We start from the raw sequence: 11,409 nt of genomic DNA on the forward strand, positions 1-11,409 counted from the left end.
GAGATGCTTCAGTTCTGTTTAGGTTCGCTTAGTTTGACTCTTAACAGAGTGGTAGTAAGGCAGAAATACCAGCAGTGCCTGCTATACACCCCAGTGGATTAGCCAAGAGAACAAATACCAGAGCATATAGAGCAGTGGGGTTTCTGGCTTACAGTTACTGCTGAGTTTTGGGTCCAGCAGGAGTTGGGATCTCTGAATTTCAGTGAAGGTAATAGTTCAGTTCTGTGAAACAGTTACCTGGGGAAGTGGAGGGCATGAAATCGGCACTTACTTAGGCCTCTGAAACGACACTGTGACTCTGCTTTTATTCTCTTGCTTTACGCTACCTTACCTAGCATCATAAACTAGAGAATTACGTGTGTATCTTGACTGAAAAGGAATGTATTATTTATATATCCATACTGAGCTTTATGATGCATTTCAACGCCACCACTATTTCTAGGAAGCCCTGGGAGTGTTCACATGAACAAACGTACATATGTGAGTTCTTTCTAAGACTGTGGACTAGATGTTTCATACTTGAAATTTGGACTACAAGATGACTCCCCAGATCAAAGAAAACCCAGAAAGTGTACATTGAAAACAAAACAGGCAAAATTATCTGCCATGAGACTTGAATTCAACTTCTTGCATATTCTTAGCACAATCATTATTTTTATACAATTAAACGAGTAGCTCCAGCTGTTTCATATGAACTACAAACAAAGGTAAACAACTGTATTTCTAGCAGTGGCTACAGCTACCATTCACAGCATTCTGCCTTCCACATAAATGGTTAAGCACAGCTTTTTCCTACTCCTCTCTGGGCTGCAAATTTTTGCCATTCCCATTGGCAAATCCAATGAGGCAAAGAAATCCTGATCTTAAAAACAAAAAAAACTCTTTATGAAAAAAGTTTCCAAGCACCAGCAGGTTTTTTGTCACAAGATATCACGCGGCAGTAACTTTTACCCTTTGAGCACTGCAGGAGGGAATCAATTTTGGGAATTAATACAATGAAGCTAAAGGTTTCAGATATTATATTTGAAGCTGATCGATACTGTACTAATGGAGCGGTATCAAAATTTGCATTACTTCAGGTTGATTGTGTATGACCAGTATGATATCTAAAGCAAAGGTGATTAGTAGGCCAAAACCTTTCTTAATTTTAAAGGGCTTTGTACATAAACTGATAAATGGAAAAAGCACATGCATTAACGAAATAGTTTCAGGTACAATACTTCAAAATTTTTGCGTATTAAATCATTTCCACATCTTACGAACATTGATAGGATTTATCATTGCTTTCAAAATTATTATATAAATTATTATTTTGCAATTTAGAGAGCCTATTTTTGAATGCGTACATAAAAGCCCTTAGAATATATTTAAACTCTACACTGATATAATTTTAATTTAAATTATGAAAGATAAAATAGAATTCTACAAGCACAGCATAGGCAACAACTTTTACGATCAACAAGTTATTTATCTTCTGTTTTGACTCTCCATTGCTATCTGAGGGGAAAAAAAAACAAAAAAAATTTTACATTAGGCCATTTTTCTCAAACTGCTGGCTACTTTTACATAGAAATAGATATCAGCATATTTTATGAATATCTAGACTTAGCATGTGGCTGCTACAGAATCCTACACGCATTGGCCCCCTGCCCACCGGCACACAGACCCTTTGCTTTCTTCAACATGAGCAGCTGCAGTTCAAAACAGATTCTATATGTTTTCAAGCCGACTTACCTGAATGCAATAGTTTAATAAGTAGAAGCTTTTGAAAAAGGCTTTGGTTTTTTGCTTTTTTTTCCCTACAGTTCCTAGGACCTAGATGAGAGTAATAATAAAGGGCAGCCGTTCTTGAGAATGCAAGAAGACATTAAAAAAGGTAGTCAACCTTAATTTTTTAATATTACCACAGTTGTGATGGGTATATATAATATCAGTAAACCTGTAAATTACTTTCCAATCTGTTGTGTTAACGGATGGCTATTAATCAGAACCCAGTCCTTTCTTAAATTTCTCCCCAATTAATTCTCAGATCTGCCTTCCTGAAAGCTGGCTTCCACTCCACTTGGCCAAGTATATTAAGGACAGTAAGATGAGCCACAGGGTGTTGATGGTCCTGTAACTGACATACTTAGTAATCCTATAGGGTCTTGCCGTAAACAGCCACCCTTGTGTTTTGGTAAATGCTTTCTGTTGTATTTGGCAACATTTCTCAGTTTACTTTGATGTGTTTTGATGTCAGCATCAGCAGCAATATATCCAAAGGTTTTCAATCTGTGTTTTTTTGTTTTTTTTTTTAACTTTTGATATTTCACCTATGTTTAGGGCTGCTAGCATTCATCTAAAACACTTCTGTATAACGCTGGAGGGTTAGGCAATTAGATTGGAGGGTTAGGACATACAGCAGAGCAGTAGTTTTCTGCAAAGCCTTCGCACTAGTGCTAGTGTGGTATGTTTCAAATTAAAGCCTGCTCTTCCACTTGGTGAGCTACAATTACTCACTGTCCTCTGACACTGGAAGGAGTGGATGGGTTATTACGACTGTTTTGTGTGTAAGTTTATGTTTTAATCATTTTTTGGACTTCAGCAGCAGGAGTAACAGCCATAAACATATATATTCACATGCATTTACAGGCATATATATTTACATATATTCAGATACACACATACACCCATGTATAAATAATGTCTCCCAGTGTCCTTTATCAGACTCTGTATCATCCTCTTCAGGAAGAGCACATTCAGTCATTGCAGAGAATTTAGCAATTTATTTTAGGAAATAATACAGACTTTGGGGGATTAATACATTTAAGTTTGATTGCCATTTGTATTTGAAATCCAAAGATGCAGACTTGACACTGTTTGTTTGGTAACCTACCCTTGCTTTTGTCTGGGTACTAGTGGGCAAAAAGATTAAAAAGAGATCTCTGAGTTCTAACATTCTAAAACACACCTATCAGCAGTGGTTAATTTTTCCTCTGAGTTAGGGACAAGATGTTGCCTCCCTCCAAAAGTAATAACTGCAGCTTCTGAGTACCAGCTGCAAGTACCTCCACCTACCAGCAGAAATTCAGTTCCTCTGGCATAAAAGAGTAAGCTTAAATACTAATTCCATTAATTCCTGGCAGAAGAATTGTTAACTTCATCCAGATCATAAATCAGCACGTGACTATGTGCTCCCAGTTCGACCAAAAACAAGATCCAGTGTGCAGCCTGTCTGCTTTTTAGGCTGGCTGCTGGAAAAAAAATGCGGCCTCTTCTGTCATAAACACATGCTCTGTGCATGTATTAAATGTGTTGGATAGTACCTTTTGCTTTTTTAACAAATTTCAAGTGGCAACTCTGGATCAGCATTCAGTATTTCATGGCTGTAATGTATTACTAAGCTTTTCCAAGACGCATATTGCTGTACCTAAACCATAGCTTTAAGAGCTGACTCAAGATGTAAAATGCAAATACACATTGCAAAACAAAAATATAGAGCAACAAAAAAGCTCTGGTATTTTTACCTCAGTTTAGCTAGGTCAGGTTACAACAGTATTGAAATATTAACCTTTCCTAAGCAATAAGAAAAGGATGTGTGCCTTTGATCTCTGAACGCTTCTAGTATAATCTAAAATAACATGGATTCTTAATTCCAGTGGTGTACTATTCTGGTTTTATCAACAGCAGCATCCTTCATAACTGTTGCCATTTTGCAAATCTGAGGGGAACTTGTAACTGAAAATAATTTTTAGCCAGATTTAAGGGTACCCAGAAACACCCAGTTACAACCCAGCAAAAGGCAGGTTATGTCCATAGTTGGATAGAAGTTTCTCTTGGCAACTGCTTCAAAACTTCAGAGGCAAATAGCGAGAGTGCAAGAAAGGGGCAGAGACTCACAAATTCTCTTTGAATTTTCTATGTAAAACATCCTGAAAGTAATGCCTTCTGTTTATTTCCATAGCAACCACAACAGATACAAAGAGCATAATTACACTATTTGTTAGAACAAATTCTTATCTACAAAACACTGTTTTTCAACATAATCATAACCATTAGCTATGCATTGCTGCCAATGATGAACGAAAGCCTTGCATGCCACACTCATAAAAATCTGCATGGCCATCCAGAACATGGCTTGCCTTTCATGTCACTGTCATCACTGCTACAACAATTTGCCAGTCACCTCACTTATTTTGCATTTTAAAACTCTGGCTGTCTCCAGAATTTGAAACTCTCACCCATATCATATTTTCTTTTTGCATGCTAATTGGCCAAGAAGGCCAGTGGCAATCCAGAGGTGCATCAAAAGAAGCGTGGCCAACAGGTAGAGGGAAGTGATCCTCCCCCTGTGTTCTGCCTGGTGAGGCCACATCTGGAGTACTGTGTCCAGTTTTGGGCTTCTCCCTAGGCTGTCACAGCATCATCATCTTAATTACCAGGAGAAGTCCCTCTAACAGAAAGTTTGAATTGTGACTTTTATAAATACTTGACAAAATCACGTGCATATGATAAACAAAGCACCTGTAATTTGATGAAATTAAGCAAAGACCTTGGATGTGTGGAATTTTTTAAAAGATGGTTAACATAGGAAGTCGTCTGAATCCTTATTGCCATTTCACAGCTTAATTAGTAACTTACGTTGTATCTTACAAACAGGTGATGCCTAGCAACTACTGTTAAATTCAAGGTAAATCAAATACTATGGGAAGTAATGCCTCCAATTTATTTCCATGGAAACTACAGCAGAGACAAAGAGCACACTAGCATTATTTCCTACAGCAAATTCTCAGCTACAAAACACTATTTTTCAACATAGCCATCACCATTCAGTAAGCATTTTCACCAGCGATAAACAAGAGCCTGCATTCCTCACTCAGAAAAATCTGTACCAGCAGAGGTGACCCACTGTCACCGTTGCCACTGCTGAATTGCACCACCCACTGCCTCACTGTAATAGCATCCACTGCTTGCTCTCCAGAAATGTTCAGAAAGCACTGATGTACGTCAGTGGGTGCAATATTTTCTGCATGAGGAATTAAATGACATATCTCTACTTCATATGCACTTCCACGTCAGGCATCACTTTGTCAGAATGCCCCATCTGTCACACAGCAACAACACGTAAAGGAATACCGGCAGGAAGGTTCAACCTCTACTGCCATACCACCAACATCCACTTCTGATGTTGTGGGCCAACGTAATAAAATAGGAGGCATTACTTTCAGAGAATACCTTGTATATCATTGTCTGTTTTAGCAGCTCCAAAAACCCCACTGTTGCATATACATTGAATCTTGCATTAAAACAGCAGCCAGCATTGCTCCAATCTCCACTTAAGGTCTCTACTGGCCACAGGTACCTCTTGCTCACCTTCTGGAGGCCCCAGACTGTGCACTTCCAGTGTTACCACCTGCCACTAGGATTCCTCAGAGATATGGGCTGGCAACAAACTGACTCCTCATACAAGCATAGATTGTATGTTTTTATTTAGTAATAGGAAAAACAACAGTAATTCTTTCAGGGTTTATTGCCAAAATTTGTCACTAGCGTTAGTATTCCCAGCACAGTTTACCTTTCCTATCTTGGCTGAGTCTAAATACACCATATAAATTCCTCTGTCTCAAACCTCTCGTGTCAATCTTTTCCCCTTCGAAGTCCAACTCATTCCACCTGTCGACAAGGAACAGGACTGGCCACCTTCTAACAATAACTTCACTATAATGAAAAATTTCCCAAACTGAAATCTGTACTTCCCATGGCAATCCAAATATCCTAACTATTCCGTGAAAATCTGGCCAGCAAAAACACAAGATCCGGATTTAGCAATTTCCTGTGATAAACTAGAAAACAGCAAAATAGTTACATAAATAGAAATCTTGCAGTCAGTGACCACTTCTCTTCCACCTACTTCATAAGCACTGAATAAAAAGTGTGAAACCCACATCAGTATTTTCAGATATTTCGTCAGCTGTACAGGACAACAGAAACAGTAGCAAGTACATAGAATATCTGCTGTGAGAAGTGCAGTTCACCCAGGAGCCTTGAATTATTAACAGCTGCTTGTTGTTCTCGGTCATCTTCAAACTAAAGCATGAAGAATTGTTAAGTGCAATTTTTAGAACTTTTTGTTAGAATACTTGAATGTTTTGTTTTACATATTGTAAGTATTTTACATTTTTCTTAGAGAAAACTTTTTAGATTTTTTTTTATTAGAAAGTTTCTTGCCCAAGTTTCCTAATATATCTGAAAAAGAACAGAAATAATAGGAAAAGAGGTCACGCTTACAGAAGAACCTCTGCTGTTCCTAAAAGAGATGCAGGCCTCCAGCACTCCAAGCTCTCTCTGTACAGCAGCACCTGCCAGCACAGATTAGTGCAAATGTGATCAGGCTGGCTTGCCTGGGCTGCACTGACTGAAGAGGAATTGTCTTGGGCCACATATGGAATATATAATGTAGTTATTGTACATAACAAAACTTCTTATTTTTTAAATATTTTTAATTAAAACATTAGAATTAGAGAGCAACAAAACCATAAAACTCGTGGGATATTTGACCTTGTTTTTGTGAAACTAATGCATGTCTGGTTTGACGGAAGTGGCTGCCATTCTCAGTGAGTTCTTGTGGTGTTTGTCATAGATTTTTGATGAAATTTTAATCTTCCTGTGCTTAATTTCTCAAAAATAGTTGTTCACGGTTGTACACACTGTCAAAAAGTGATGACATGAATGTGGTGTGACGGTGAAGCAAGGAATAGCTTTCCCTGTGAAGACAGGGCTTACGAAAGTCTAGTAAAAAGACATGGTCAAATTTTTCCTTGAGTTGAATGCCTGATTGCAACTCTACACATTCCACTTAAAAATCTGCAGGTAATGTAATAATGTTGACTGAAAACAGTCACAAATATACCAAAAATTGATGATTTTCACAGAAATCCTGAAACCTACTCTCAAATTCCTTTATCAAAATTGAAAGCAAAGCTGCATGTTTTTCACTATTCACAGGACTGTGTTTAGCTAATGTGTGAAAATGCATACAATTATTAGCCATAACTTGAGTTAGCACTGCACTGTACCCTCCCAAGTCCTCGTCTCAGCCCAGATTGCTGATTGTACACCAGTGTTTGGTTGTTGCTAAGTGATGGGTGCATGCCCTGCGCTGGGCCATGCCACTTGGCAGGGAAGAGCTGCCATGATGGCACAGGGCAGGGGGGGTTGCAGTGCAAGCTGTCCAGAGTCATGGGTTGGACATGCCTGGACTAGTACCTCACAGGAGCCCTGGGGAGCCTCTGCTATGTCTCTCACACTTGCCAGCATGCTGTAGCTGCACTTAGCCAGAACAACTTCCTTAGGTAGATGTTCAGGTCATCACCAGTCAGGTGACAACCATAATTTTGTAGGAGATGATGGATAATTGTTTCTCCTGAGATTGCTGAGCAGTTTGCTAGCAGCACATTTCTTTCATTAGTTTTTGACACCAGGGCTTAGGCATTCTCTGTGAGTTGTCCCAAGTTGAACACCAGCACATGAAGTCAGGTCTTTGAAGGCCTGGTGGCAAGAGGTTCTGTTGCTCCACTTGGGTGGCCACACAGCAAGTCTCTTGAGCAGATCAATCTTTGGGAGATGCCCTTGCATGTTCCTACAGTGCTCATGTTGCTGCAACTTCTGCTGCTGGAACCCCTCACAGAAATACAAGCAGCAAGGTCCTAAACCAGCACCATCGACCCCTTCCTACTGCATGCAGCCATGCCACACACCTCTCTCTTCAAAACTGAGAAGTCTCACGTCCTTCTCAGAGAACAGGCTTTTTTCACTAAAGTGCACTCTTCTGAGTCTCACTGCCTTGACAAAAGTGCTGCTATTACATGAATCCTGTCACAGTTTTATGATTTTTGGTTATCGGTATTCCACATCATAACATCATGCAGTGCAATGGGAGTTAAAGAATTAATGCTCCAGTTCCATGGATCATGGATAGTCCCGAGTACCTGGTTCTCAGAAGAGAAGAACTACATTTCCCAGAGGACCCTGCTGTTCTATTACTGTTTTCCGGTCAGAGGGAAAGATAAAAACTGTTCACATATCACAAGACGTCTCTTCTCTTCCTGTCTTCTTGTCCCGGCAGCATCTCACTCCCTAGCCATCTCACTGTCGGCATTAGAGTAAGGCCTCTTTGGTTTTTTTTGGACGCTCTCTCTCATTCTATTGGATTTATTAGCTTAAATTGTAATTCTATTGTATTGTATTATTTTGCATTCTGATATCTTATTTAGTAAATTAGTTTGTTTCTCCTCAGATCGTTGCTGCTGTTCTGTTTTTAGGCCCATTTCCCTACCCTTTTCCCTTTCCCTTTTCTGTGGGTTCCCCTGCCCCATTAGTCATGGAACCGGGCCGAACCAGCCCATAAACCATTGACAAACCCACACTGAGTAGGGTCAGGTTTTAACCCGTGTTCATGCCATTTTTGTTATATTTACCATGAAAAGCAATAGTAAAGAATGTGAACCTAACCTCTATGTATATGTGATTCTTAATCACCTCATAAACTCTAAACCTGAGTTTAAGATTGGGAAAACATACAGTTTATTTGCTTGGTAAAGTTTGTAGCCCTTACTGTATCTCTACTAGATTGAACTAATTTTTTCCTAGCACAGATGACTAGAGGTAGAACGATAGTTAGACCGAATGTCGTGTTTCAGATGAAGCACCATCTCTGCTTCCAGCAACCATCTCTTTCTGGTGCCTGGAAGCACACAGCATTGTCACAGCTACGTCATAATGACAGCGGGATAACCAAGCTATTCACACACTCATTAGAGACAAGTCCCTAAACATGATGTTGTAGATACCCTACCACTCCTGTCTTTAAAGATGCTCACAGCTTTTCTTCTAAGTTTAACAAGTTAGTAAATTCAGTTAAAACATTTGAATTTTTCATGTAATTAATAACATAAGTAAAACCTGTCCTAAACACCATCTTAAGAGGAGTTCTATTCCAGAATAAGCAAGCCAAGATGCGGCAGATTCAGCTGTACTACCCATGAGAACTATGCTCTGCCTTCCATCTCCACTCATGTACAACCCTCCCACGTGTAGGATCATTGTGGATCAGTCCACCTTACTTTTGGCTCTGTTGATGACCAGAGGATTAAGTGCCACCACTGTGACATTAACCTGACAAAACTTGATCCTATGCATACTCACATGTACAATACCACTCCTTCTGCGCAACCTTTTTAGAAAAGAGACACCGCTAGCATACCCTGTGCTTGACAGTACAGCTAGCTCGCTCAGCTCTCAAGTGACAGGCTTCCACATTTCTCATTGGAGACTGGTATATACCAGATTAACTTCTCACCCCCTTCACTGTTCCTTCTGCAAATAATATACCTGCAGTCCTTGCTCCGTAATCTCTCTTCTACTGCTCATTTATTAATTCTGACTGTCCTCGAGTTGCTGTCTTTTTTTGTGTAACACCCAATCTCCCACTCAAGATGTAGGCCAGACAAGAAACAACACCGAATATTGCAGCAATTATACAAGGAAGACTGCCACACCCCAAATCTTATTGTTGTCCTTTTGTTCAACATAGATCTATCACTACAACATGCTGAGGACAGCTATCCAATAGCTACAAATTCTCTACTTAGCACGCCTGTCATATACCCATGCATAGCAATACTGCTTTGCAGACTTTTCCTTTTATTTAAAATTATTTTTTTCACTTCCAAATGGACTGTTAGCCAAAACAACGCACCAATTCTGAAAATGCAAACTAATCAGCACTTTCTCTAGAAATGTCCATGCCCTGTGGCAAACACATATACTGTCAGTTGTTCAATTCTTTGCTTTCTTGGTGCAGGCTGACAGACAAAATACCTACCAATCTCAGAGTCTTTAAGACTTCATATCCTATGGCAGCAAGAACGGCTATTTCTTTAACAGATAGATGAAATAAAAGAACAGTACTTATGGAGACACTCAAAGCCTCTGCTTCCCTTGATTTTGGTATGAGGTGCTTTTTTTTTTTTAAACATACCACTAAGTAAAATATTGGATTAATAAATAACATAGTTCATATAGAATTAGAAGACAGGCATCCAGTTCGCATTTATGTTCCTGGTGTTTGAGAAGAATGTGATTCTGCAAATATGCAGAACAGTACTAAGCTCACACTGCATATGCAGAGTGTGACTCAGAACATTAAACACATTCAAAGAAACAAACAAAACGCATCATACATGTCTGAGGATCTACTAATTAAGTAAAAAGAGAAACACATGGTCACAGTTGCAACTACCCCCTCAAGTCCAAACAGCAGGAACAATGAGACATACAGGCAGTAAAACAAGGCGTTAGTCCAGATTTTACGTGCAGCACCACCAATTTCTGCTTCATTCATTAATAGGTGCTTTTCATATACATTTTGCAAAGAAAAGAGTAAAAATGCATATGAACTTAAAGTCAGCCATGTACATTTCTTTTCTGCCAACTGCAGCAGAATTGAAGTTATATAGATGTATCTGTCAGGAATTGCACACCTGAAGTTATATATTACACCTACTTCAGTAAAACCCTAAGCTGAACAATTATCTTAATTCCTAGCACACAAATGTAAACAGGACAAGTGTGACCACATCACATTACAATAATAATCCTTCATATTACACATTCAAATAATAAGCTATCTCACTTTCACAAATGCTATTTTCTGCTCAAAAACTCAAGAGACCACGGAGTATTCCACATATGCTTCTTTTGAACAATACATTTCAGAAGCAGAATAAATACTGGTGGTTTTGTTTTTATTCCTATGAAGAACAAATGTTACAGTCTTCCTGTGAACCAATCAGGTATTCTTCCCAAACAGATGTCTTTCACAGTGGACCATGGTTTTACTCACATGCTTGAAGGACTTGCATTCAGAAAGCCTGCTGCAGGCAGAGCAGCTCCTTTGGCTGACCTGCCTTCCTCAAGAGCATATACCAGTATCATCAGTCTTCTCCCTTACAAAAAAAGCCAGGGAGGCACTTACCATGCCACCCACGTGTACTTCTAGGCAGGGACAGCAGTATCTTCCCAAAGCAGCAACTTCTCACCAAAGGACTTCACACTTGAGAAACCTATAGCAAAGTTAGGTTAAAAGATGGATTTGTTCTTTTTTTTTTTAGGTTCCTCAGATTTTCTGAAAATCATGACCACATTGTCAAAAGTGCTTTGTTTTTTCTGTCACTCCAGATTTCAAAATTCACCTGTTTGCTGTTTGTTTCTACGGTCCTAAGTGAATGAGGATAGGAGCATTTAGCAATAGTAAATTAGCACCAGAACTTTCTTGGAAAATAAGCAGGTGTCTGTGGTTAATGAACAATATTACCATACTGTGCTATTTTATTTTAAGGCCTACCTAAAGCATCTAGATGATCTAGGTCT

This window comes from Numida meleagris, chromosome 2 (assembly GCF_002078875.1).
Source record: "Numida meleagris isolate 19003 breed g44 Domestic line chromosome 2, NumMel1.0, whole genome shotgun sequence".
In the NCBI taxonomy this organism is placed as follows: Eukaryota; Metazoa; Chordata; class Aves; order Galliformes; family Numididae; genus Numida; species Numida meleagris.